At 35.3% G+C, this 6,009-nt stretch overlaps 1 pseudogene; it reads left to right on the forward strand.

Moving 5' to 3' along the window:
• The first annotated feature begins 486 nt into the window (after positions 1 to 486).
• Positions 487 to 956, forward strand: LOC105300763 (annotated as a pseudogene).
• The last annotated feature ends 5,053 nt before the right edge of the window (positions 957 to 6,009 follow it).

A 6,009-nucleotide genomic window follows, 5' to 3' on the forward strand; every position in this document is an offset into this window, starting at 1 on the left:
CATAAAACAGGAGGTTGATGAATAGGACTTATTAAAATTCAAACGAAAACACTTTTTTTTTTCCAAAATACAACATTAATAACATGAAAATGTAAGCCACAAGCTGCTGAGTCTGTTATTCTACTCATTGGTATACACCCATGAGAAATGAGGGCTTTTATCAACCAAAAGACATATATAAGACATGTTCATAGTAGTTTTATTTATAATTAGATTGTTTAGCACCTATTTAATTCAGTATTAATCCAAGTGTGATCTCTGGTCCACCTTTGGGAGTATCCTCCTCTGGAGAGCTTACTAAAGGTAGGCTCCCAGGACACATGTTAGGCATATTGACCCAAATTTATGAGAACAGGATTTGGAAATCTGTATCTTAAACAGGTCTCCTATAAAATTTTTATGTCTGCTAAAAGCTGAGAATTAAGATCTAACTCATCCTTGTAAGTTTACATTTAAAATTTGAGGTCCAAGACCCTTTTTAAGAAGATGCTACTGAAAGCTAAGAAGGAAGCCCCTGCCCCTCTCAAAGCAAAAGCCAAAGCAAAGGCTTTGAAGGCAAAGAACACAGTGCTGAAAGGCGTCCACGGCCATAAAAAAAAAAAAAAAAATACACGTCACCCCCTTCCGACAGCCCAAGATACTGCAGTCCCCAAGGCAACCCAAATATCCTCAGAAGAGCTCCCCGCCACAGGAGAAACAAGATTGACCACTACGCTATCATCAAGTTTCCCCTGACTGCTGAGTCAGCCATGAAGAAGATAGAAGACGGCACACTTGTGTTCACTGTGGATATCAAGGCCAACAAGCACCAGATCAAACAGGCTGTGAAGAAGCTCTGGGACACTGACAAGGCCAAAGTCAACTCCCCGATCAGGCCTGATGGAGAGAAGGTATATGTTTGGTTGGCTTCCAACTGTGATGCTTTGGTTGTTGCCAGCAAAATTGGGATCATCTAAAATGAGTCTAACTGGCTAATTCTAAATTAAAAATTTTTCACTGTAAAAAATCAAAAATCAAAAAAAAAAAACCTTGAGGTCCAAGAATATATGATAACTGACAAAATTAGGTTAAGATTCAAATAACTTTTGGTAAGGCTTATGTATAACAAAGATAATGTCTTATTTTATCTACATAATGACATGACTTTATAGCTGTTATTATCCTTAGTTTTTACCTCCCCAAAAAATCAATCCCCAGAAATGTTATCTCACTCAACTTCAGAAAGTAAGTAAAAGTATGAGCCAGCTGTAGGGGCCAAAAAAAAAAAAAAAATTAATATATTTCCTCCCATCTTCTAAATTCTAGCTAGGCTAATAATCAACAGAGACAGATTAACAAGAGCAAATCATTTCGTTTCCTTCTCAGCATTCAAATCCATACGTTCTGACTTAGTTTCCACTATCATTTCTTATTCCACTATACTGTAGATAAGTATTAATTGCACAGTCTCCATAATCATCATTCTGTGACTCAGAGTCAAGGCTTTTGGTATAGATGGTATGGTAAGGCAACCAAACACAGCTGTATTTTTTTTCTTTTTACAAGAAAATTACCCTTGTGTTGAAGCAGAAGGATGAGAATATGTCAGATGGGATGAAAAGATTAAATGAAAGTTATCAGGGAAGCAAAATAAGGGTTTACTTTCTTTTGGCACTATTTTTTGAAGAAAATAATCCCAATCAACATTTTCCTTGCAACATCCCTAAACAGTATCCACTGCAGGTTAGTGATTATGGATCCCAGCCAATCTTTGAGAAACTTCTCCGAAGAAAATGGCTAATGCAGCACTTATGATATATCATTTTTAAAAATAATATTTTGGATGTTACCTCATTTCAAATTTGTAAAAACCCCGAAAAACTAGTATCATTATTATTATCTTCATTTTATTAACTGAGATACAGTTGGGTGAAGTAACTTCTTTAAGATTGTTCTTTCCTGGATGAATCGCTCACCCTTCCTTCTGTGCTCACACATCAATCTGTGTGTTTTCCATTGTATTATTAGCCTGACTTATATGTTACAGAAGAAATAATTGTGAAAGAATCTGTCTCCCTGGCTATGTTTCGAGATACTTCAATGCAGGTAAACAGGCTGAGGTGAGCTCACTGGAAGGGGATAACCAGAAAAAGTTGAGCTAACACCACCATTAACTACAAAAAGAGTGGGAACCAACTATTGAAAACCTCTGTGATAAGGACTACTTTCAGTGTTTTATTCACTTTGTTAAATCAACAAACACCACTTAGCCTTTTTTCTAAATAAAGAAGTTAACTGGGAGTAACTTGCTCATTAGGACAGAGCAAATAATTGCAAAGCAAGAATTCAATCTTAACTGTCTCTAAAGCCCATGCATCTCTCCCTCATTGAACTAGAAATCTAAGGCGCTATCCACTGCTCATGGGGCCACCTTCTCTTCACTGAACTAAATACCAATTTGTCCATGTCTCATGTTGTCACTGTTTGCCTCAACTCAGAAATGGTATGTGTTCAGACCATTTTGAATATTACAGAGAAAAGTAAACAGTTGTTTAAATGTGAAAAACTAACATCAGAGGCGTAATAAGATATCACTCAGTTTCTACTCAGGAAGAAATAAAGCTTTTCATTTGAAAGCCCCCATTTTCAGTGGGTGAAAAAAAAAAAAGGAAAAATAATCAGAGACAATAAGGAGTTCCTACACTTTTGGGGTCTTCTCAATCTTTCAGCAAACAGTGCCATAAGAGGAATGTTAATCAATTGTAAATTCAGAGATTTGGTGTCATTTTCACAGTGAGTATAGCAATTGGAAACAAAAGCTTTTTAAATCCAGCTTCTTAGCACTTGGCAAACTAATCTCAGGAAAGACAGAGAGGTAAGAGGCAGCATGCTAACCCTTAGATACTGCATATGCATTCACTGAAGATAAGTTAACTTATCTAGGTTCAACAGCATACACATGGATTGGGTTAATTTTACTGCTTGAATATTACAAAGTGAAAGGGTAGGTAGTAGTCTAAAATTTGATGAGCTTATTACTCCCAACGACCTCAATTAATTGTATTCATTTATTTAACAAATATTTGTTATGATAAGAAAGAACGATCCTGCAGTCTGAAAACATTGATTATACCATCACTTAGATTCAAAACCTTCTAAAGGCTTTCCATCTCACTTGGAATGAAATGCGAAGTTGTCGTTAGGTCCTCCAAAACCCAGCAGTATCTCCACATCATTATGGCTTTGATCTAACTTCCTTCTATCGTATCTCTGTTATGAAGCTCCAGCTGTTATACCTTGATCGAGCTCCTATCTCAGCCTTTGCATTAGCAGTTCCCTTTGCCAGGAATGCTTTTCTTGCAGATACCAACATGCCTCTCTCTTTCACCTCTTTTAGATCTTTTCTTTCCTTACCAAAAATGCCTTTCCTGCCACACTATTTAAAATATTTAAAATCCTCATCCCCTTCTCCTCAGTACTACTTAAACCCCTTTCCACTTAGTTTTTTCCCCCCCTAGCACTTGTCACCTCCTATCTAATGTTTGTTTGCTTGTTTACATAATTGTGTTTATTATCAGTCTTTCCCTACAGACTAAAAGACACCCAAGGATAGGGCTTGTCTGTTCGTTTATACCTGTATCCCCAGCTCCTAGAACCATGCATAGCACATAGGCATTCAATAAGTATTTGTTCAATAAATATTTGTTTAGTAAATGGGTGAAGGCTGAAGCAAATCTGACTGGTTTTCAATTTTATGAAAATAAAATATAAAAACTATTCTTAAAGTTATTTCTAACAAAACTTTAATCTTAATGTAACAGAAATGTATACATGCATAAATCAGATTCATCAAATTAATCTTTGGCTAACAAGAATGATATTAACATCACACGTAGTAATGCTACATTTTCTAGGATTTGACGTTTTCAGCAATCAAGAGTTGCTACATTTTGTAAATGGAAATACCACTACCAGAAACAGAATGTTATAAATAGAATGATGTCATTTGTTTCCAAAAACTATCAGTATCCTAGATCGATGTGAAAATAATAAAGGTAAGATATTTCGTGGCAAACTCTGGAGGTAAGGTTAGGACTGTGATTTGCAAGTTATCTCGGGGTAAACACTGCAGCCACAAGCGCCGCCGGCGAGTATTCTCAGGGCAAACGGGAGATGGGTTAAGACATGCTGATGAGTGAAGGGAATAGTTTTCTTGGGGTCAGGTTCTGATATGATCATTTGCTCTTTCAACACGCAACTGAAATAGAAAATTAAAATGGAGACTTTTGCTAGGTACTGAGGAAGATGCAGAGATGGCTTAAAATCAGTTTTTCATATACTCACATTGGCTTAGTTTTGAAAAAGTTATTTCCTCCTTGGCAATTTGGTTATAATTACAGTTAACTATTACTAGAGGGAAAGAGAATTAATATTCATTGGTAACCTAATTTATATCAGAGAAAAGTGCTTTATATTCATTATCTTATTTAATCTTCCTACCACTCTTACAGAGGGGATGACTGAGTTACAGAGGGATGAGCTAATTTTTTCAAGAATAGGAAGATTTATAATGGTACAGCAGGAATTCATATTTTCTAGTTCCAAATACCCTGACTTTTCTTCCATACTAGATTCAATATTGCAACAGCCATGGCTTCATAAGGTAACCTGGACACTGTTCCCTTTGCCTTATTTGGGATCACACAATTGTGTGCAATAAAATAGAAAAAAACATCAAACTTTTAATTAAAACAGTATAACCTTAAAAAGAATTATAAATAGTTCATGTTTTTAAAGAAGCTAATGCTTTAGGTATAATTTAATATTGTTCAGTTTTTAATTATTCTGTCATTATTTAGTTTAACCTCATCTTTGACCTCAGGCATAAGTAGAATACTTTTATGAACTTGCCCTTACTAGGCTTATATTTCAAGTTAGAAACATGTGACATACTTCTAATGATCTAGAGGCCAGAATTAAAATAGCTTGTCTTCTTTTAATCCTGTGAGGAAAAATGATTCTAGAACTAACTTTACTAAAATTAATCAAAGAGTAGGGTGTATTTTGCATTTTTAGCACTCTGCTTTTGACCTCAGATACACTATAAAAATATTTTCCTAAAAAAGGAAAAATGGTCATTAGTTTCTTCTGTCAATCATTCCTAACACTGTTGACTTTCCTCCTAGAAGACTATCAAAAGAAATCCCTTCCAATAATAACACCACAGTATCCATTGAGTTGTGTCTCCTCTACCCACATGCACACACAAAACAGTCTGTTAAAATACCTCAGAATGTGCCCTTATTTAGTAAAAGAATTATTGCAGATGTAATTAGTTAAAATGAGGTCCTACCGGAGTAGGGTGGGACCCTAATCCAATTTAACTGGGGTCCCTATAAGATGGCCACATGAAGACAGAGACATAACAGGAAGAATGCCATGGGCTGATGAGAGTAGTTGCAAACCAAGAAACACCAAACATTGTCAGAGAATCGCAAGAAGCTAGGGGAAAAAAAAGGAATGATTTCAGAGGGAGCATGGCTATGCTGACTCCTTGATTTCAGATTTCCAGCCTCCAAAAATTGTGAGAAAACAAATTTGTTATTTTAAGCCACCCAGTCTGTTATAATTTGTTTCAGCAGCCCTAAGAATCAACACACATTATAATAAATTTGTATTTCTAATATGGATTATACCATATTTTCATTCATTATATTAAATTTAATTCTCATCCTTTTTTTTTTTGCATTTATTTTATCTATCTTAAATACATTTCCATTCCCTTAACCTGCTACATGTTCTTCAGTATTTGCTCAGCTCTTTTCTTAATTTATTAAAGTCTCAGTTGGAGTGCCTTCCCTCAAAAGGGCCACTCTATTTAAAATAGCAACTCACATCAATCCTTTTCCCTTCACCCTGTTTTATTATTTTCATACCACATACAAATCCTTGGAATTATATTTTAAATTTATTTTTGTATGTATGTGTGTGTGTGTGTGTGTGTGTGTGTGTTTCTGTTTTTCTAGACTT

The sequence above is a fragment of the Pteropus vampyrus genome, unplaced genomic scaffold (assembly GCF_000151845.1).
Source record: "Pteropus vampyrus isolate Shadow unplaced genomic scaffold, Pvam_2.0 Scaffold218, whole genome shotgun sequence".
Taxonomy (NCBI): domain Eukaryota; kingdom Metazoa; phylum Chordata; class Mammalia; order Chiroptera; family Pteropodidae; genus Pteropus; species Pteropus vampyrus.